General features: G+C 34.3%; 1 pseudogene; it reads right to left on the reverse strand.

Annotated features, from left to right (window-relative positions):
• Positions 1-4,384, reverse strand: part of LOC110261402 — a 33,593-nt pseudogene extending 29,209 nt beyond the window's left edge.

A 24,550-nucleotide genomic window follows, 5' to 3' on the forward strand; every position in this document is an offset into this window, starting at 1 on the left:
TTCTATAAAGAATGTCATTGGTAATTTGATAGGGATTGCATTGAATCTGTAGATTGCCTTAAGTAGTATTGTCATTTCGACTATATTGATTCTTCCAATCCAAGAGCATGATATATTTTTCCATCCATTTGTGTCTTCTTTGATTTCTTTCATCAGTGTCTTATGGTTTTCAGAGCACAGGTCTTTTGACTCTTTAGGTAGATTTATTCCTAAGTATTTTATTCTTTTTGATGCTATGGTTAATGAGATTGTTTCCCTAATTTCTCTCTCTGATCTTTCATTGTTAGTATAAATAAATGCTGTCAATTTCTCTGTATTTATTTTGTATCCTGTGACCTTACCAAATTCATTGATGAGCTCTAGTAGTTTTCTGGTAGTGTCTTTAGGATTTTCCAGGTATAGAATCATGCCATCTGCAAACAGTGATAGTTTTACTTCTTCTTTCTCAATTTGGATTCCTTTTATTTCTTTTTATTCTCTGATTTACATGACTAGGACTTCCAAAACTATGTTGAATAACGTTGGTGAAAAAGGACATCCTTGTCTTGTTCTTGATCTTAGTGGAAATGCTTTCAGTTTTTCACCATTGAGAATGATGTTACCTGTAGGTTTGTCATAAATGGCTTTTATTATATTAAGGTAGTTTCCCTCTATGCCCACTCTCTGGACAGTTTTTATCAGGAATGGATGTTGAATTTTATCAAAAGCTTTTCTGCCTCTATTGAGATGAGCATATGGTTTTTATTTTTCAGTTTGTTGATGTGGTGATCACATTGATAGATTTGTGGATGTGGGAGAATTTTTTTCATCCCTGGGATAAATCCTACTTGATCATGGTATATGATCTTTTTAATGTATATTTGTATTCAGTTTGCTAATATCTTGTTGAGAATTTTTTCATCTATGTTCATCAGTGATATTGGCCTGTAAGTTTCTTTTTTTGTGGTATCTTTGTCTGGTTTTGATATCAGGGTGTAATGGTGACAACATAGAATGATCTTGGGAGTGTTCCTTCCTCTGAAAATTTCTGGAAAGTTTCAGAAGAGGTGTTAACTCTTCTCTGAATGCTGTGAAGCCATTAGGTCTTGGACTTTCGTTTTTTGGAAGTTTTTAAATCACATTTTCAATTTAGTACCTGTGATTGGTTATCCTTATTTTCTGTTTCTTCTGGTTCAGTCTTGGTGTGTTGTATCTTTGTAAGAATCTGTCCATTTCTTCTAGATTGTCCATTTTATTGGCATACAGTTGCTCAGAGTAGTCTCTCATGATTCTTTGTATTTCTTCGTTGTCATTTGTAACTTCTTTTTCATTTCTAATTTTATTGATTCAAACCTTCTCCCTTATTTTCTTGATGAGTCTGGCTAAAGGTTTATGAATTTTGTTGGTATTTTAAAAGAAACAATTTTTGGTTTCATTGATTTTCTCAATTGTTTTATTTGTCTCTATGTTGTTAATTTCTGATCTAATATTTATGATTTTTTTTTCTTTCTACTAAATTTCTTCCTTCTCTAGTTGTTTAAGGTGTAAGGTTCAATTGTTTATTTGCATTTTTTCTTCTTTCCTGAGATAAGATGCATTGCTATAAACTTCCCTCTGAAAACTTCTTTTTCTGTGTCCCATAGATTTTGGATTATTGTATCTTCATTGTCATTTGTCTCTATGTACCTTTTAATTTCCTCTCTGATTTCTTCAATGAGCCATTGGTTTTTTTGGTAGCCGATTGTTTAGCTTCCAAGAGTTTGTTTTTGCTGCTTTTTTTTTTTGCAGTTTATTTCTAGTCTTTTAGCATTGTGATCAAAGAAAATTATGAAATGATTTCAATTTTTAAAAATTTATCAGGCCTCAATCTGTGGCCCGAGACATGATCTATCCTGGAGAATGTTCCATGTGCACTTGAGAAGAATGTATATTCTGCTACTTTAGGTGAAAGTTCTGTAGATATCAGTGAAGTCTATTTGGTCTAGTGTATCATTTAAAGCCTGTGTTTTCTTGCTGATTTTCTGTCAGGATGATCTGCCCATTGCTAAAAATGGGGTGTTAAAGTCCCCCCTATTATTGTGTTACTGTCAATTTCCCCTTTTATGGTTGTTAGTAGTTGCCTTACATATTGTTCTGCTCCTATGTTGGGTGCATATATAATTAAAATTATTTCTTCTTGTTGTATTGATACTTTGATTATTATGTAATGTCCTTCTTTGTCTCTTGTGACCTTTTTTATTCAAAAATCTATTTTGTCTGATATGAGTATTACTATTCTTTCTTTTCTATAATTTCCATTTGCATATAATATTTTATTCCATCCCCTCAAGTCTGTATGTGTCCCTAGATCTGAAGTGAGTCTCCTATAGACAACATATATATGGGTCTCACTTTTGAATCCATTTATCTAGTCTTTTTCTTTTAGTTGGAGCATTTAATCTGTTTACATTCAATGTAATTATGGATATGTATGTATTTATTATCATTAACTTAAAAATTTTTTGGATTGCTCTTTTAGGTCTTTTTTCTTCCCTTCCTCTTTTTGTTGTCCTTTCTTGTGATTTGCTAACCATGTATGGTGTTATGTTCAGCTTGTTTTTTCTTTTTTATGTGTGTGACCATTATACTTATTTGACTAGTGGTTTTCCTTATATTTTGATATGTCCATTTTTATGTGTGCAGAATTGTTTTGTTTTGCTGGTCTCCTTAATTTCAATTGCATTTTCAAGGTTTTGTATTTGTCCTTTCCTCTTCTCATGCTTGCTAATATAGATATCATATTTGTCAATGTGTGATTTCCTACTTTTAAATTATTTTGCCTTCCAGTGAGCTTCTTCATTTTTAATATTTTTATTCCTAATTGTGGCTTTTCCTTTTCTGGTTAGAGAATTCCTTTAGTAGTTGATGCAGCACTGTTTTGGAGGTTCTGAATTCTCTTAGCTTTTTCTTGTCACAGGTGAAGCTTTTGATCTCTAAATCAAATCTGAATAAGAGTTTTGCTGTGTAGAGTATTCTTGGTTCAACCTTCCTCTTTTCATCACCTCAAATATATTTTGCCATTCCCTTCAGGCTCGTAGAATATATGATGAGAGACCAGCTGTTATCCTTATGGGAATCCCCTTAACATGTGTTATGTTCTCCCTCGTGGCTCTTAATATTCTTTTTTAAACTTAATTTTTGTCAGTTTGACTAGTATGTGTCTTGCTGTAGTTCTTCTGGGGCTTATTTTGTATGGAATTCTCTGCTTCTTCGACTGAAGTGAGGGTTTCCTTACCCATATTCAGGAAATTTTGGGTTATAATCTCTTCAAATATTTTCTCTAGCCCTTTTCCTCTCTCTTCTCCTTCTGGAACCCCTATGATTTGAATGTTGGTAAGTTTAGTGTTGTTCTAGGTGTCTCTTAGGTGCTCCTCAGTTTTTTTTTTTTCTTTTTTCTTCTTTTCTGTAGCAGTGATTTCCACCACTCTGTCTTCCACCTCACTTATTTGTTCTTCTGCCTCCATTAACCTGCTGTTGGTTCCTTCTAGATTATTTTTCATTTCAGTTATTGCACCATTCATTTTGCTCTTCAAATCCTGTAGCTCTTTGTTAAACATTTCTTTTAAGTTCTCGATCTCTGTCTCCATTCTTTTTCCAAGATCTTGGATATCTTTACCATCATCACTCTGAATTGTTTTTCTGGTAATTTGCCTATATCCTCATCATTTAGTGGTTTTTGTGTGGGTTTTTTTTTTTTTTTTTTTTGTCTTGTTCCTTTGTCTGAAAGCTGCTTGTTGTCTCATAGTGTATTCCTTTCTGTTTATCGTCCCCTTGACTGCTGGTATGTAGATGTTGAAGCCAGTGCCTGGTCCTGGAGTTCTCAGGGGTGGTGGTGGTTCATGTGTACCTCTTTGCTTGATAAGCTCTAGGGATTGTTCTATGTAGATATAGGAGAAGGTGTTGCTGTTCTGCGTCACTCTCCTTGCTTGGCCACTCTAAAGATCTTTCTCTAAAGCTTCAGGGGTGGGGGCTTCTACTAATTGTTTCTCATAGGCTCTCCCTTTAACTGAAGTATGTGTTTCTCTGGAGGTCTCTCCCCCTGCCTTGCACCTGGTAGGAGTGCTGTCTGTAGCCCTGAAGATTGGAATGTGGGTTAATGGGCCTCACCTGGCTCCCTGGTGTGGAAAGAGTGCCACTGATGTGAGCCTTCACAGGGCCACTGGCAGGGGCCCTGTATCTTGTGCTTTTTGCTGGTTGGGCTGCCCACAGCTCCATCAGAGAACAGGCACCTGCAGCCCTCTAGTGGGAAAGGACGCTGCTGCCTAGAGCTTTTCTGGTGCTGCTTTGCTGGCTTGAGCTTCTGCAGATTCTCTGGGTGGAACCAAGGTGCCTGTGTTTTCCCTGATCCACAGGGAGCAGGCACCATCAGCCCTCTCATGGGAAAGGGTGCTACTGTGCTGGCAGAAGCCTCTGAAGATACTCTGAATGGAGTGGAGACACTTGTGTTTGCCTGTGCTTTCTCTGCTCGAGCAGATCACTGCTTTAGCAGGACGTGAGCATTGCCACCAGCAGTTTTTCTGGCATTGCTTTGCTGGCAAAATCCTCTGTAGAGTCTCTGGGTGGAGTCAGGGTACCTATATTTTCCCTGATCAGTAGAGAGTGGGCTCTGGCAACACTCTTGTGGGAATGGGTGCTGCCTTCTGGGCAGAGCTGAGACTTCTGTGTTTTCCCTGCGCAAGCTGGTCATTGGTTTTGCAGGAAGTGGGTGCTGCCATCAGCAGCTTTTCTGGCACTGCCCTGCCAGTCAGAATATATGCAGATTCTCTGGGTGGAGCCAAAGCACCTATGTTTTCCCTGACCTTTCCCAGGCTGAGCACTGCCACTGCTGGTAGTTCTTCTGGTGCAGATTTGGCTCCACTACCACAGGGTCTCTTACTGGCTGGAACTGGGAACTGGTATATTCCCCCCAGGTGGTTACTCCACCTGCTCCAAGAAGTCTGTACCCTAAGGGCAGGTCTGCTTTCCAGCTGTTGCTAGACAGTGACTATGGATAAAGTGGTTCCAGAGCAGAGGCAGTCAGTGTCCTGCAGCTTTAGAAAGCAGGTGTAGGTAACAAGGCTGTAGTGGTGGATCCTGCCCCTTTCATCACCCCCAAACAATGGTGTCTAATCTCTAAGCCCGACTGGGTTTCCTCTGCTTAGATGCTCTCCATTGTGGTCATCCTATACTCTAGTCCCTCCAGTCTGTTTCCGCATGACCAACCCAGTTTTTCCCCCCATGTATCCAGCCCCAGCTTCCTCTTTGGGGCTGATCTCTAAGGCCAAAGTTTTAGTTTTCAACACCTGCTGGCACCTGCCCACAGCTGCCCATTGCCTGCAGCACTGATGATTTGTGGAGGACTGTCTCCTTCTTAACTGCTTCAAACCATTTGTCTAGAGTTCCTTCTCCATTTTTGCCTGGTCTTGTTGCTGGTGGGGAACTTCCTGGTGTACAGGAGCTATTCCTCTTTCCTGGGATAGCATGTCCTAACCCATTTCCCTTCACTTCTTTTTCTCTTGTTCTTCTTCTTTCTTATGTCATATCTGGTTTTGTAATAATTTTCTTATTCTATCATAACATTGAAGTTTTTAGTCAGTTTTTTGCAAATTTTCTGTGCAAATAGTCCACATATAGTATTTTTAATGTATTTGTGGGAGTATATGAGCCTTACATTCTGCTATTCTGCCCATCTTAGACCTCCTCCATAATTTTTCATGAAACTCCACTTTAATGACCTCTTTTGGTTATCCATCTCACTACCTACTTTTAGGATGTAAAGGGAAGAGTTATGTTTCACATTCATAAACTAAGTAATTAATTCATTAAATATTTATTAAGCAGTTATTCTGTACTAAGCAAATGCTAGGGCCTGAAGATTGAGTAGTGAACAAGCAAACAAAAGTCCTTGACTGAGACCCCATTGTGGCTCAGTGGAAACTAACCAGACTAGTATCCATGAGGATGTGTGTTTAATCCCTGACCCCGCTCAGTGAGTTAAGGATCCGGCGTTGCTGCAAGCTGTGGTGTAGGTCACAGATGCAGCTTGGATCTGGTGTCGCTATGGCTGCGGTATAGGCCTGCAGCTGTAGGTAGCTCCAATTTGACCCATAGCCTGGGAACTTCCATAATCAGCATGTGTGGCCCTAAAGGCAAAAAAAATAAAGAAATAAAAAATTAAAAATTTCCACCTTTGCTTGGCTTGCATTCTAGTGAGCCTGTTAGACAATAGAGATAAATAAATTAAAAATACATATATTTATTAAATGAATAAGCCAAAGATGACCTCTGTGTATTGGCTGTCAGGTTTTTAGTTCCTTTACTTCAGGCCGAGTCCTACTTTCTCACAAGCCTCCTGGCCCTAAACTCAAATTTTTACACATCTATTTTTTTTTATGTATAGTATATACATTTTTTTCCTTTTTTAAATCATAGTTTATTTACAATGTTTCTTCAATTTATGTTGTACAGCAAAGTGACCCAATCACATGCAATTGCCCATGCTGTATAGTAGGGCCCATTGCCCATCCATTCCAAATACATCAGTTGCATCCTAAACCCTAAACTGCCTATCTATCCCACTCCCTCCCCATTTCCCCCTGGGAACCACAAGTCTGCTCTCCTTGGCCATGATCCGTTTCTGTTTTGTAGATAGGACCATCTGTGCCACATTTTAGATTCCACAAATATGTGATATCATATGGTATTTGTCTTTTTCTTTTTGGCTTACTTCACTAGGTATGAGAATCTCTAGTTCCATCCATGTTACTGCAAATGGCATTAGTTTATCTTTTTATTGGTGAATAGTATGCCATTGTATATATGTACCACATCTTCTTAATCCATTCATCTGTTGATGTACATTTAGGTTGTTTCCATGTCCTGGCTACTGTGAATTGAATAGTGCTGCAATGAACATATGGGTGCACATGTCTTTTTCAAGGAAAGTTCAGTCCGAATATATGCCCAAGAGTTGATTGCTGTATCATTTGGTAGTTCTTTATTTAGTTTTCTGAGGTACCTCCATACTGTTTTCCATAGTGGTTGTACCAATTTACATTCCTGCCAACTGTGAAGGATTTTAAAAGCCCAAATGAGCAAATTTAGTCATTTAGAGACACCTGCTTTGAACACCTGCAACACATTATCCAACAGCTGTAACCTATTGATAAGATAGGCTCTACAGTTATAAAGCCCCAAGCTGCTATTGTCCTTTGGAATGCTCTGACCCAAACATTCCCCTCCTATTGGGCTGAGCAACAGCACCTAGACATATAAGCCCTCTTCCCAATCCTCCTCTCTTTTAGGAGTTCGTTTGCCCTCTTCCTCCTCTGAGTGATGACTCCTGCTCTATAAACTCTGGATTGACTCCTGTTGTGAGTGGCTGACCCCTCTGCGACTCTCTAAAAGCAGCCCAAATAAAGCTTGTTTGTGTTAATGACTCTTGTGATCATATATTTTCTTTCTCAGACCCAGATCCCTCAATCCCCTAGCAACATTAGATAGAATTAGTGACAGGAAATATGCATACAGATGGAATATAAAATAGGGACTGAGGGTTAACATTTTAGAGTGGTCAGGCATATCCTCACAGAGGAACTGACTGCCAAGAAGATCTTTAAAATATGTGGGAATTAGTCACACACATTATTAATCACATATTTATTGTATGTCTCCTTCACTAAAATAAATGTTCTATAAAAGAAGCACATTGTATTTTTTTCACTATTAATAACCCCATTGCTGAAAAAGTATCTAGAACATGGTAGGTAATTAATAAATGTACATATGACCAAATAGTAAATGAATAAGACTTCCATTGTATCTAAAACTAGAACCATTCTAAGTGTCAAATCATCAGTGCCTCAAAGTACTGGTCAAACAAAAGTTTTTGACTAAGGAAATAGTTATCCAAAGGAAAAAATGAGCTTTCCCCCACTCCACAGCAAAGAAAAAATATGAAAAATCCACATCAATTCCCAAATTGCCCTCTAAACCCCAACCACTAGTTTTGATTTGTGAATATGTCTCAGTTCATTCATTTAGTATAGGGTTGTAAAGAGTGGGATATATATGCAAATCTTTCTCCTTCCACTCATTAGCTAGGTAAATTTGAGGATAAATTGAGCCCCTCTATGGTTTACACTACTCATCCTTAAAATAGGGTGTCAATAGAGCATGTCCCATATGATTTTCCCGAGAAAAAAATGATAATACATGCAAAACATTTAATATAGGATCAGAAACTCAGTAAATGTTAAATTAACACTAGCTAAAATTAATCAAAAAATAATTGGACCAATATTTATCATGTGCCCTCTATGTGACAAAAACAATATGCTTGATGTGGGTAACATATGGCTGGTAATACTTGAGCCTTCATATGAAGGAACACATAGAATATAATGGATGATACACATACAAAAACATAAATTCAATCAGTATGTTAAGTGCAGGAGTAGTAATGTTAGTAACTGCTGTAGGAGCACAGAAATAGAAAAATATGTTACACAGTTTCATGTCTTTCCAGAGAGATCCTTTTTCTCTAATAGTTTGCTCTTGGTCTAAATTATTAAACATTGTTATTCTATGTGTTTATAATTATTTAGATCTCGTCTCTTTAAAACTGTTAACCATATCAAAAAATTAATATTCTAACATTTGAAAACTTAAATCATCTTCACTGCTGTCACCCCTTAATTAAAAAAAGACCCAGCCCAGATCTTAACAACAAAATAAATATCTGATAATATTGGATGAAAACTCTTTCAACAATGGTGCTTTCAGAATGTAATCCCTGTGGGAACAAAGGACTTTGTGTAGTAAGAACCTGTACATTTCAAAGGGAGAACTGTCCAAATACTTTCTTTACAACACTGATACAGCAGAATTGTATAGGAATTATATATATCTGAAAAGTTTCTAATTATATATATATATATATATATATAGTCACATATAAATATATGTATATTTAGAAAAAAATGGTATGGTGAAAAAACAGATCATTATCAAATGTTAAATTGATATTTAACTGAGGTCATGCTCAGTTACTGAAAGCTAGACAGGGGTTGGTTTAGATTACAGCTAAGGATTCAGATCACCACCTGTTTTTCTGTAGTTTTATTGGAACATATCTATACTCATTTACTTATTATTTTCTATGGCTATTTTGTGTCACAAGAGTGAAGCTGAGTACCTGCTGCAAGGGTCTTATAAAATACAAGCCTAAAATATTTACTATCTAACTATTAAAGAATAAGTTTGCTGGAGTTCCTGTTGTGGCTCAGTGGTTAATGAATCCAACTAGCAACCATGAAGTTGCGGGTTCGATCCCTGGCCTTGCTCAGTGTGTTGAGGATCCAGCGTTGCCTGAGCTGTGGTGTAGGTTGCAGACTCCGCTCGGATCACACGTTGCTGTGGCTGTGGCATAGGCCAGCGGCTACACCTCCGATTGGACCCCTAGGCTGGGAACCTCCATGTGCTGTGGGAGAGGCCCAAGAAATGGCAAAAAGACAAAAAAAAAAAAAAAAAAAAGAAAAAAAAAGAATAAGTTTGCTGATCCTTGGCAGGATATGTTAGCAATAGCAACAAAACAAGCTCTGGACCATTTGGGTAGAAAAATAAATAACATTTTAAGAAGATATTTCTTAATTTATTAGAAGTTTTCCTATGTGGATGTTCTACCTACAAACATTGATTTTTCTTTTACTCAAAATCAAATTTTGTCAGCTTTAGCGAACTACAGTTTACATACAATAAAATTAATCAAATTCAAATGTATAATTTGACAACATTTGACAAACATATGCAGTTGCATAACCACTGCCACAATCATGGAATATTCAGTTATCAAATGTATTGAGGATTTTTGCCATCATCTCCCTCCTTCCACTCTCCCATCCTTGAAAATTACTGATGTACTTTCTATAACAATAGGTTTATATTTTTTCTTAGTGTTCTACATAAAAAAATAAACTATGACTGGATTCTTTCACTTAGCATAAAGCCTTGGCAATTAATCCATTTAATTGCCTAGATCAGTGACTCAAGTCCTTTTTATTGCTTACAGTATCTCATTAAATGTTTTTAACACAATTTTCTCATGCATTCACCAGGCGATGGACATTTGGGTTAATTTCTAGTTTGGGCTATTATGAATAAAACTTCTATGGATATTTGCCTAATATTATTTGATAAATGTATGTTTGTTTGAGTGTATGTTTTCATTAGTCTTTGGCCTGGGAGTGGAATTGCTGTACAAAGTGGTATATTTAACTTTAAATAACTTTGCCAAACCATCTTCCAAAGGGGCTGTACAATTTTGCTTCCCATAAGGAATGTCTGAGAGTTCCAACTGTTTTGCATCCTGCAAACCTTAACAAACGTTGGTCTTTCCAATTTTATACATTAACATGGTTATGTAAAAGTGTCATATTATGGTCAAAACTTGTATTATTTTAAGGATTAATGATATCAAATATTGTCATCTGTCACCAAATTTACTTTTTTTGGTAAAACATCTGTTCAAATAAGTTGGTTATTTCTTAAATTATACTGCTTGTATTCATATTATTGAATTGTAATATTTATTTATTATAAGTACTAATTATTTAGGGGATATATATATTTGGCAAACATATGTCTCTCAGACTATACCTTTTCATTTTCCTAGTATTATTTTACAAAAAATGTTTGGGTTTTTTTTTTTTTTGTCTTTTTGGCATTTCTTGGGCCGCTCCTGCGGCACATGGAGGTTCCCAGGCTAGGGGTCCAATCGGAGCTATAGCCACCAGCCTATGCCAGGGCCACAGCAACACAGGATCCAAGCCGCGTCTACAACCTACACCACAGCTCAGGCAATGCTGGATCGTCAACCCACTGAGCAAGGGCAGGGATCGAACCCACAACCTCATGGTTCCCAGTCGGATTCGTTAACCACTGCGCCACAACGGGAACTCCCATAAAATGTTTTAATTTGGATGTTGATTCATTAAATTTCTACAAAAAATGTGCTGGGAATTTCATTGAATTGTGTTAAAACTACAAAACACTTTGGGAAGAACTGATGACAATTTGAGTTTTTCGACATGGTTTAACTCTCCATTTATTTATGTATTATTTATTTTAATCTGTGGTTCATTGTTTTTAGTATATAGGTCTTGCAAATATTTTAATAAAATTCCCTAAGTGTTTCATATTTTGGATGCTATTGCAATGATGATTTTTTTATCATTTATTTATATATTTTTTTCTACTGTACAAAATGGTGACCCAGTTACACATACATGTATACCTTCTTTTTTCTCACATTAGGTGTTCCATCATAAGTGACTAGACAGACTTACCAGTGCTACACAGCAGGATCACATTGCTAATCCAATCCAAAGGCTACATTCTGAATCTGTTTACCCCAAGCTCCCAGTCCCTCCCAGTCCCTCCCCTGTCCCTTGGCAACCACAAGTCTATTCTCCCAGTAATCCCACTCTTGGGCATCTATCCAGACAAAACTTTCCTTGAAAAGGACACATCCACCCACATGTTCATTGCAGCACTATTCACAATAGCCAAGACATGGAAACAACCCAAATGTCCATCTACAGATGATTGGATTAGGAAGATGTGGTATATATACACAATGGAATACTACTCAGCCATAAAAAAGAACCAAATAATGCCATTTGCAGCAACATAGATGGAACTAGAGACTCTCATTCTGATTGAAGTAAGTCAGAAAGAGAAAGACAAATACCATATGATATCACTTATATCTGGAATCTAATATACAGCACAAAGGAATCTTTCCAAAGAAAAGAAATCATGGACTTGGAGAATAGACTTGCAATGATGATTTTTAAAATTCTAATTTTATATTTATATAGTTATAACAATTTTAAAGTTAACTTTATATCCTAAAATATGGCTAACTTCACCTTTTACTTTTTTCTTGCATAAAGTTATTAATATTTTCTACAGAAATGCCCGTATTGTCTATGAATAAAGAGGCTTTAGTCATTTATTTAAAATACATACGTGTCATTTCTTTTCTTGCCTATTCTATTGGTAAGGACCTACAGTAAAAACTTGAAAATAAATTTTGAGAGTTGACATCCTTAATTTATCCCAATCTTAAAGGGAATGCATTGAGTCTTCTATTAAGCTTGATGGTACCTTCATATTTTTTGTATATGATCTTTATCAAGTTGAGAATGTTTCCATGTATTCCTAGTTTGATAAAAATTACTGCCATGAATTTTTGTGGAATTTAGTCATGTTTTGTCTGCATCTATTGAGATCACATAATTTTTCTTAAAACAATTTAACACAGTGACTTTAAATAAAATATTTTGAAAAGTTAAACCATTGGGTTCTGAAGATAAAACTCTCATGCTGTATTATCAATTTTAGACATTACTGAATACAGTTTGATGAAATTTTATTAAATTTTGAAATTATGTTTATGTGGGATATTGATCTGTTGCTTTATTTTAATATCTTTAATTTCCATATCAGAGTAACATTGGCTCATTAGAGTGATTTGAATTGAATTGATTGTCTTACACTATCTACTACTGTAGAGTTTTAGCTGTTTTCCTTAAATATCTGTTTTCATTATCACAGTTCACTAGGAAAATCATATGATATTTGGATTCTATTGACCTATAAGTATGATTTTAACATCTTTAATATAAAATTACTCAGGCTATCTCCTTTTCTATAACATTGTTTTATTTGTGTTGATAGAATTTATCAATTTCAGCAAAACTGAGTTTGTTGGAAGAAAGTTGCTTATTATAGCCCTTTATTATTCTCTTAAAATCTATAATATATTTTTAGTGATGTTATCTCTTTCAATCTAGCCATAGTGAATTTGTGCTTCTTTTCTTGTTTCCAGATAATTATGGCTTGCAAATTATAAATACATTTTTCTTTATATTTTCTTTGGTGTTTGATTTTTCACTGCTGTTTTCTGTGCTCTCTTTTGCTGACTTCTATACTTATGTTTCTTATTTCCTTCACTGTGGTTAATTTGAGCTAGTGTTGATGTTCTCTTTGTGGTTTCCTTAGGTGGAAGTTAAGATCATTGATATGAAAGTTTTCCATTTTTCTAATATTGTTCAAATGCTATAAATTTGTCTAAAATCACCATTTTATCACCAATCAACAAATTTTCATATTTTTCCTTAGTATTTTCATTAAGCAAGCACTATATTATTCCTTTTTAAATAATTTCTTCTTTGACCCATAAGTTGTCTAAAAGTATTTTTCCAAATATTTGGGGAACACTCCAGACAACTTTGTTATTTATTTATAATTTATTATTTTTGAAAGTCAAAAATATATTTTGTACAATTTCAAATACTCTCCAAAGCTAAGATTATTTAATGTTCCAGAATATGGTCCATCTTATTCATATGCATGAGATGGTTTATTCACATACACAAGAAAATAATGTCTTCTCCTGTAGTAACATGAGATGTTGTATAAATATCAGTTACGTCAGGTTGGTAGATAGTGCTGTACAAGTCTACAGTATCCACACTAATATTTTGGCCTACTTATTCTACCATTATTGAATAGGGGTTTGGGAATATCCATGTGCAATTGTAGATTTTCCATATCATGTCTCAGTTTTATCAGTTTGTTTTCTATATGCAACGTTCTTTATGTGCATATACATTTAAGATTAATCCTCTTGAAAAACTGACCGTTTTATCAATAACCTGTTTTCCTCTGATTATTATTCTTTCTCTACAACTGCTTCTTCTGTTATTAATATAGCTGCCAGAGTTTACTTTTGAATAAAGTTTGTATAGTATATCTTTTTGTTATACATATATCTGTGATTTCATATTTTAGATATCTTTGTGGACAGTATATTATCTTGATTTTTTATCTAATATGGAAATCTCTGTCTTTTACTTAAGTGTTTAGAACATCTGCATTTAATGCTTCATTTATGATTGAATAAAATTTACCATTTTGCTGTTTGTTTTCTATTTCTACCATTAATTATCTTTTTTTATTCTTCTTTTACTGTCTTCCTGTAGATTAGTAAGCTTTAGAATTCACTCTTATCCCTGCTATTGGCTTGCTAGCTACATCTCATCTATTCTTTTTAAAATGGCTGTTGTTTTAAGATTTAAGAAATACATCTTGACTTTCATTATATTCAAAGATATTATAGCACTTCATGCAGAATATAAAACCCTTATGACAAAAGCCTCCATTCCCCTTCAGAGCACTTTTGTTATTGCTGTTCTACACTTTAATTAAACATATTTTTAAAAAATATACAATACATGAGTTCCCTTGTGGCACAGCAGGTTAAGAACCCAACATTGTCACTGCAGCAGCTTGGGTTGCTGCTATGGCATTGGTTCAATCTCTAGCCTGGGAAATTCCACATTCCATCTGCAGGCCCAAAAAGAAAAATATAGTATATTGTTATCTTTTTTCCTTTAAAAATCATTTATATTTAAAGAGGTTTTCAAAATGAAATTAAAATGTATTTTATATTTACCTATATATTTACCTTTTCTTATCCTTTTATTTGTATAGATTAAAATTTCTGTTATAATTTTTTATTAAATTTTCAGTAATAATTTTCTTTCTGCCTAAAGGACTTTATTAACATGTGGTATAGGAGTTCCCGTCCTGGCGCAGTAGTTAACGAATACGACTGGGAACCATGAGGTTGCCGGTTCGATCCCTGGCCTTGCTCAGTGGGTTGAGGATTCGGTGTTGCGGTGAGCTGTGGAATAGGTCGCAGACACGGCTCGGATCCCACATTGCTGTGGCTCTGGTGTAGGCTGGCAGCTACAGCTCTGATTCGACTCCTCGCCTGGGAACCTCAATATCCCATGGGAGCGGCCCAAGAAATGGCAAAAAAAGACAAAAAAATAATAATAATAACATGTGTTATAATATTCCCATGTTTCTCATTAATTTTCTATGCTTTTTCTGGTGTGTGAGGGGAAATATTTCCACTTCAATTCTGAAAATTGTTATTTAACATTTTTTATTTCAGTATTTTTAAAATGTCACTCCATTGTACCCTGGTTTGCATAGTTCTAATGAAATTCTGCTATCATTCTTTTTTCCTCATACAAAATGTCTCTATTTTCTGATTTTAAATCATGTTACCATGAATTTACTCATATTCATTTATATATGTACTGGTATAATTTTCTTCTTATTTATTCAGCTTAAAAATCTTTGAGTGTCTTAGATCTATGAGTTTACAGATTTTAACATTAAAAAGTATACAATTTTTAGAGGTTTTACAGTTATTACAAAATATTGGCTATATTCTTTGTGTTGTATGATACATTCTTGAGCTAATCTTAACATCCAATAGTTTGTACTTCCTGCTCTTTCACCCTATATTTCCCCTCCCTCCTTTCCTCACTAGTTACCACTAGTTTGTTCTCTATATCTGTGAATCTGTTTCTTTTTTGTTATATTCGCTGGTTTGTTATATTTTTTAGATTCCACATATAAATGATATCATGCAGTATTTGTCTTTCTCTGTCTGACTTACTTCACTTAGCATAACTCCCTCCAAGTTCAAGTTCATCCATGTTGGTGCAGATGGCAAAATTTTGTTCGCTTTTATGACTGAGTAGTATTCCTTTGTATCCACAGCATACCTTCTTTATACATTCATCTGTTGATAGACATTTAGGTTGCTTCCATGTCTTGGTGTTGTAAATAGTGTTGCTGTGAACATTGAGTTACATGTATATTTTTGAATTAATGTTTTTGTTTTATCAGATACATATCCAGGACTGGAATTACTGGGTATATGGTAGTTCTAATTTTACTTTTTGTGAAACCTCTATACTGCTTTCCACAATGCCTGCATCAATATACATTCCCACCAACAGTGTATGAGGGTTCCTTTTTCTTTATATCATTGTATTTATTTTTTTATGTTCTTTTTGATAATATTTATTTTTTCTACCCCTTATATCTTATTTTATTTCTGTATCTTGAATTTTTTACTTACAATGGAACTTTAATTAAACATATATGATGCTGATTAATAATGTTCTAGAGCTCACTGAAGCACTGTTTATTTATTTCAATATTTTTCTTTGTTCTTCAAATTTTGGATATATTCTATTGGTAGTCTTTCAAATTCATTAATATTTTCTTTGTGGTTTTTTATGTTCTGTTAATTTCCTATTTCAAATTTGTATCTTTGGTATGGATTTTTTAAATTATCTATACCTCTTAACATGATTTATGCATTTTTCTTCCTACTTAAATATATAAAATATTTTTTGAGAGTTTTAATATTCTGAGTTGCTGATCTCATTACCTCTGTTATTTTGAAGTATCTTTCCATTTAGATTTTTTTTCTTGGTTATGCATTTTTTTGGCATACCTGATAATTTTTAATTTAATCCCAAATGTGTTGCACTATTGGTTGCTAGATTATATTTATTCCTTTAACTAGTGTAAGATTTTTTTTACCATCATTTAGTTAAGTTTCTTGCATTCAATTTCATTCCCCTGACACTTCCTTTCAAATTTTCATGGCCGGGATTTTGAGCAACCTTTACTTTAGGGCCAACTTTCCCTCAAATCTGAAAAAAAAAAAAAAAAAAAAAAAAAAAAAAAAAAATTGTGGCAATACTCTTCTGAGAATGTTATTTTATGTCCCATGCATTGGAATTTTTTCCTCATTCATCTGTTGGAATACAAAATTTTCTTGGCCTTGTATGAGCTCTGATTCTTTTTCTTCCTATTACTTTTTGGTGCTACTTCCCTGATCTTGGTGTCTTCCTCACACACATACGCAAATCGGTATTCAGCCCAAAATTCAAGGAAACACTCTACAATACCAATGTCCTCTCCCTTTAGATTCCTCTCTCCAGTACTCTAGTCTGAACATTTTAGCTACATAAGTGCCAAACTCTGAATCTGCCTCAACACAGAAAAGCCACAAGATTTATTTCCTCAAACCACTATTTCAAATCTTTTTTTTTTTTTTTTCCCTGCAGCTGTTATTTCATCATGGCTGAACATGCGAGCCAGAGATCATTACATGAGATCATACCATCATGAATATTATATAATACAATACATTTAAAGTCCTGATTACTTGGCCTAATATATCAAAGGGGCTCAATAAACATTAATGCCCCTCCTACTTCTATATGATCACATTATTCCATATTATACATTCCAAAAGTCATCATATATAACATCTTATTTTAATAGATAAATATTATTTTAGTGGAAGTTAGAGATCCAGCTGATAACTGACTCTTGCCCTTAAATTTTTTAAAAACTATGAGCCTATGAGGCAGATGTATTTTATCCATGTAGGATGAATCTTCTCAGATATTTAATCTCAGATACTTTAACCTTCTGGGCTATTTCTTGCTCTGAAGAAAGAACATGATATTGCTATTATGTTTATAGATTAAAGTATTTAATCATATAGATTATTATGTTTTTTGATTAAAGTGTTTGTTATGAACTGCATTTTTGTGAGCCCCACCCCAATTCCTATGTAAAAACCATAGTCCCAACAGAATGGCACTAGGAGGTAGAGACTTTGGGAGATAATTAGGTCATGAGGGTGGCACCACCACCATGATGGTATTAGTGTTCTTATAAGAAGAAACATCACAGAGCTCATTTACTTTCTTTCTCTTTCAACTATGTTAAGGATACAACAAGAAGAGTGCTGGCTGTAAATTAGGAAGAGCGCTTTCACCAGAATCTGGCTATGCTGCCACCCTAATCTTGGACTTCCAACCTCCAGTGCTGTGAGAAATAAATGTATTGCTTAAACTACTCAATATACAGTATTCAGTTATAGCAGCCTAACCTGACAAAAACACATTTTAATCTATGTTTCCATAAGTAGAAATAATCTAACTCATGAGCCCTGAATATGTCTTCAAAGACATTAATGCTCTCCTTGGAGCAATAAAAGGAATGCTAGTAAGATGATTCTCCCTCTTAATACTACATATATTTCACAAATTGACAAATTCAGGCTCAGGACTTAATTGTTATGCCCATAGTAACCACTTACTTTGTGAACATCTGGTGATCTCACATTTGACAGCTGGCTTCCACAATTCTAAGTATATATTTTAGCAACTGTAGTGGAAAGGACAGAGTGAAGGATTCTCCCACTATTTAAGGAGAATATCTAGATCATATTTACTATTTAACCTGCAGAAAACGGGCAAGAATATGTTCCACATAGAGGAAATCTGCTCCCTTTTCCAAAAGGAATCTCACTTTATTCAGCCTTTCAAACTGGACTTAAAAGTATGATTTACCTAACTAAAAGTGAAGCCAAAATAAAACAGAATGAAAAAAGAAGCCAAGAAGTGTAGATAGAAGATGACCTTTGGAATCTCAAATCTTATCAGCTATAGGACCTGAAGTAAAAATCTAAAAGTTTCAGAGCTTCCCTAAGTCACTTCCCTAAGTACCAAAGGATATGTAGGAGAGCATAAAGATTACTAGAAAAAAAAAAAAACCTATATATCTATATATTGCTGCCTGTTTTTTTTTTTTTTTTTTGGCTTTTTGCCTTTTCTAGGGCTGCTCCCACGGCATATGGAGGTTCCCAGGCCAGAGCCACAGCAATGTGGGATCCAGCTGCGTCTGTGACCTACACCACAATGTATATTGATGGTTTTATAGACCATAACTTTTAAGTTATAATATCAGCTTTTACAGAATTATTTAACCATTGACTTCTGTGGATCTGAATTTAGAAGGAATCTGAAACAAGTATTTTTCTTTCATGGAGACAAAATATAAATTCAAAGAGAATAAGATAACAAATGGGTGTTTTAGAGATTCATAACTGTGAATTCAGTTTGTGTTTTATGAGGTCTCTTATATATGTATTTATTTGACAGAGATTTTATTCCTAACAGGTGTTAAAGAGCACTACTGAGCACCTCCATAGAATATTTAAATTTATCTTCTACCACTTGCTTGCCTTTGCGTCTGTCAGTAACAGCATTCTTACCTTCATCTGGAGGAGATGGTTTCAGGAGTTCATCAGCAAGGTCAGAAGCAATAGCCATCTCTAAAAGATCCAATCAGGTCTGCAGTAGGATCAGGGTGCATTTTTGTTTACCCATTTAATCTTTATTTTTCAAACGTGTTTTGAGTTTATCACCTATTTCATAGTTGTATAATATGGTTCAAAAGCTCTGGTTTTTCACACTGAAAATTTTGAAACATAATAGTATTGTGATATCTGTGCAATATTGTTTTGAAACAAGGGGACAGATTCTTTTCCCAGGGTTAACAGGAACATATCCATTTGGATTTTTTTCTATCACACTGATTTTTATATTAAGCTGTTACCATATGCGGTTTCCACATGGAAAAACCTATGAACTACTGTTAATAATTGTTCAACACATATCCTGAACTTGTATTGGATAGTCAAATATCTTGAAAGTAATTAGTTAAGTATTTAGGACATGGATAGTTTCTGTATTCTGCACATTGTTTCTAAGCAGACTCTTTAGATCATCAATTTATCTATTTCCTATTATCTAACTATGTCAAGAGTAAGAATGAAATTTATGTAATTACATAGTGTTTTTTATATATATACAGTTCTATATATGGTCTCTCCATGTATACATATATACATAGAAAGAGACAGAGATAAGTGAAAAAACATTAAAAAATAAAAAGCTGGAGTTCCCACAGTGGCGCAGTGGGATTAACAGTGTCCCTGCAATGCTGGGATGCAGGTTTGATCTTGGGCTTGGCACAGTGGAACCTGGCATTGCTACAGCTGTGGCAAAGGTTGCAACTGTGGCTCAGATCCGATTACTGGCCCTGGAACTCCATATGCCACGGCATGACCAAATTAAAAAAAAAAAATGAAAGCTTATAGTATGCTCTGTTTAGATAGAAAGATCTCTCTCTATATATTGGTAGCTATGTTGATCTATACCTATATTTCTAAATCTATTATCTGCTTGTCTCCATCTATGTAAGAAAGAGGATAGAGTATATGTTTTGTTTTTTACTTTTAATATCTTTTTTCAATCATGCTAAGAAAACAAAAACATTGGTTTGGTTTTCCCCAATGAGATAACAAGATTAAAAGATTATTGAGTCACATTTTGTTTTTACTCTGCGGGAAAGTTTAGATGTTCGGATAGATGTACACTATTTCTATTAAGGGTGAACTGTAATGCAGAAAATAAGGACTCTAATTGGATATTTCAAGTCTTTTCAAAATTTATGGTGTTGATCTGCCAGGAAGGTTATACGTATGTGGCCACCATGCTATAGCTTTTATAAAGATGCAGTTTGTCTCCAAACTAAATTGTCAATCAAGATTATATCTTACAAGCCTCCATAGACTTAGCATAAATTATCTACAGAGTTATTCCTAGAATTCCTAAAGATATCCTTTGCCTTTGAATATTATATGATGAATTGTTACCTGTTTCTTAATGTTTTTAGTTGTCTTATAGATTTGTTATCTGACTTAAAGATAAAAATTACTTAAATAAAAATTGTAAAGATTTCAAAGAGGATCATTTCAATAATTATCTTCAAATCATTAAATCATAGGAGCTCAAAACTGGAAAGAAATAGCACCAAATATCTGACAAAACTTCCTACTTTTAAAGATGACTGTGTATACATATATACATGGAAAAGCCATGACTTGGCTAAAATCTCTCAAGTTTAGTCTTGTTCATAACACAGACTATCTTGCTGTAATGCCACTGTTATGATGAAAAGTGTTTTTCTCGCAATTATGTATTGGACTGAAAAATGCCTACAGAACACAGGCATACTACTATTGGTGTTATTGATGGTGGTAGTGGTATTGTTTTTTACTATGATTTTCATTATATTATTCTTATCAATATCATTGTTATTATTTTGTGAATCCAGATACTTAGATAATACTAGAATGTGTGGTAGGATTCAGGTTAAAATATCAAATTTCAGGTCAAGATATCAACTTTGCCATTAATAAGCTACGTGACCCAGGCAAATACTTGAATCTTTAGGACATCTCTTTTACAAAAACAGGCCATGGTAAAAAGTTGATAATCTCTTGTATTACAGGTTCTTATAGTTCTACCATATAGAAGAATCATAAGAACCTAGGTAGAATTTTATATATATGGTGATGAAAATATCCCCAATCTCCATCATTACAAGTATTTGTAATCTAATACAGTGTCAGCTCTTTTAAACGCTTAGTAGTTTAGTGATATTTTCACGAGAAAAAAGAAATATCCATAATTTATAAACAAAGTAATTAATAAGAAAATTCAGCTTAATAAGGGATACTTGGACAAATAATCTTAATCACAATGTGTTACATTAGACCAAGACTGCAGGAACTCTGGCACTGTGAAGTACAAAAATCATGGACTTACTTATTTCATCTATGATGAATAGGGTCTGCCCATGGGCAAAGCACATTTTACATTTTAGAGAACTGAATGGTTTTAGCTATTCCAGATGCACCAAGTGTATTTGGTCAGGAATAAATTGTGGATTCAGAGACATCATTCTGTTTTCAGACTTTCTAACTCTCCAAAGAAGTATAGCAGTGAGAGCCTATCAAGATGGTTTCTTCTATTCGATGATCATAGTTCCTCAAAGGCAAATAAAATAGATCCTGACCCATAATATTTCATTGGTCTCAAAAGCATTCAATTCTCAAAGGACACAGTAGGATTCATAGGACCAGCCAGTAAAATTACCCATAAAGAGAGCACTGAAGATTATAGTAGATAACCAACAAAAGACAAGAATAAAGATTTAGAAAAAGCCTAGAGGAGGGAAGTAACCTTTTAATCAGTGTCTGATGGAGCCTTGGATTGCCTCTTGTTGTCTGTTGCTGACTGATGAAAAGAAGAACTTACATTCAGGAAAGGCTTATAGACTGCATATTGTTTGAGTTTTAGAAAACAGAGCACTGAGTACTGATAAGCTTTTCTACCTTCTGTTAGCTGTTTTGAGAAGGAAGGAAAGCCAAATATCTATAAGTATGAATCTTGGCCCCAGAGAGTCAGCCCTAAATCAGAAAACAAGATAGTGCCAGCATGCACGCAATTCAGGAAATTAAGCATTCCATTTACCCATCGCTGATTTAGCATTTGATTTTTAAAAATTAATGAATGCATTTTTCTAAAAAAATTAAAAAAAATAATCTCTAGGATGAGACCTTCCAAAGGGAAATTTATAAGCCTGAAAATAGATTCTCAGAAAGAATAGGCCAGTTAACCATAAGAATAAAAATAAAAGTGTTAAATAAAAAAGCTGTATTCTGAAAATAAATAAAATTTGAAAACCTTCATGAGCCAAGTGTAGAGTTAGAGACTTAGCATGATGATGAAATATCACATAAAAATGATTGTACTTATAAATAATTAGTTCCATTTAGTAACTAGATAAAAGACTATGGGATCAAAGTCAGCTAAAAAAATTACAGATTTTATTGATGCTGAACTGGTGTTTAAGTTCTAAATATCTATTAATTGTATAATAGATCCTTTCTTTCATCCCAGAAAGTGTCTGAACCAATGCTCTAGGAACATTCCAAATTCTATCAGAGAAAGGAGTAGGTAAAAGACCGTGCACACAGCCTCTCTGCTCTTTTTAGATCATTATGTAGCCAGCTGTTCCATTGCAACCGATTCTGTACTTTGAATAGACTCACAACATCTATCAAATCAGTGTTTACATTTTCTTAATATTGTTAACTTAAGCATTTTATTGCCATGCTCTGCAAACTGCCTGAGTGCACTAAAGAAATCTGCTCATGGGAAAGGTGGTTAAGCAATAGGCAGACTACATAAAAAGCCCAGCATCTCTAGAGGTTAGCTGCATGACACCTGGAATGACACAAAGCCTCTGTTGCTTTTGTCCTCAGCCAACTGGGAATCCCCTGTGGTCAGGAAAATGTTGGTGAAAGCAAATGCCCTTCCCTGCAAACATCTGGAGCCCTGTGTCTGTGCAGCTTTAAAGAGAGGAAGACTGCAGAATTGCTTAGAATCCCAATAAAGTGATGAGATGCAGATTGCTGTTGTTTTCACACTTTTTTTTTTTTTTTAAATGCACACTGTGAAACATGGCATTCTTCCTTCCTATTCAGGGCTTTGAACAGCAAATGCCAGAAATCAGAAGTTTTGTAACTAATCCACTCTTGAGTTATCCAACCACAAAATTATATTTGAGCAATTGCCTTGACAGCTAAAATACAGAGCTTATTTTTTCTCCTTGCTCAAATAACTCAGAGACAGAAAATCAGATTAAAAAAAAAATCTACCATTCCCTCTTTCTTGTGCCTAATAATAATAGCAATAATAATTTAAGCTCCAGCTAAGATCTTTTAATATTTTCCACTTTATCTCTTATAAAGTACAAAAAATAAGGAGATAGACTATCAACTATGTCATCTATATGAAATTTGGAAATCTGGCTGTTTGGGGTTGAAATTTCTTGGTTTACCGTTAAGATCTTTTTTCCTATTAAGCTAGTGGAATTCCAAAATGCAGTCTCACTTTAGCGGCATGAATATCATTATATGTCCTTAACAAAAATTAGATACTTTATGGGAAAAAACTAGCATAATATGTATCTAGGTAAAAATTGGCACTATATTATTTCTAGTGGTCATAAAATAAAATCAATTTGAAGATCAGTCAAATATGTGCAAAAATAGCAAAAAGCATGAAGTAAAAGATATGGTATATAATAATATAGTGCATATCAAAGTCAACTGGAAAGTTGAATTCACTTATTTATAACATTTATATAGGGATATTTTACCTAGTGGGCTTTTCTAAAATAACATGTGTCTTTCTAACTGATAATTAGTCAATTTTATTGATAAAAATTTAATAAATTAGTTGTAACCCAGTTTCAATTGCTGAAACACTGCTCTTAAATACAATCGCATAGGGTCAAATATAGTATAGTTAATGTAGTAAAGAGATACAGAAAGTCACTGAATATTTGGCCGAGTGAAAAATTTCAGAAGCCATTGACTTAAATTCAGAATCGAACAAATTTAATGCTGTGCCTGAATATACTGATCTAATGTCAACTCAGGACTGCACAATTCTATTTTTCTTTGCAATAATTTTCTGAAAACAAAATCACAGAAACTTTCTGGTAGTTTTGTAGTATGATCTCACTTGAAAGCCAAAGAATTTTATTTCCACTTTATAAAAATTGACAATGTAAATCTGAACCAGTTATATAGCTTTAATCATTTAATTTCACATACTATAAATTCTGATCTTTGGATGCTAATATGTGTAGATGTGTGTATTTGTAGACACAGTAATATGATAGACAATAGAGTTTAAAACAAGCATATATGTTTCCATAATTTTAGTGATCATTAAGAAGTAATTAGAGGACTTCAGAAAGATCATATTAATCAAAATCCTCTAATATTACTTTCCCTTTAATGTGAATAAAATGTATTAAATGTCCACTGTGTTCCCAATTTTTTTTGTCACCTGTAAATATGCTCTGTTATGAGTTCCTGTTGTGGTTCAGT

Source organism: Sus scrofa, chromosome 6 (assembly GCF_000003025.6).
Source record: "Sus scrofa isolate TJ Tabasco breed Duroc chromosome 6, Sscrofa11.1, whole genome shotgun sequence".
In the NCBI taxonomy this organism is placed as follows: Eukaryota; Metazoa; Chordata; class Mammalia; order Artiodactyla; family Suidae; genus Sus; species Sus scrofa.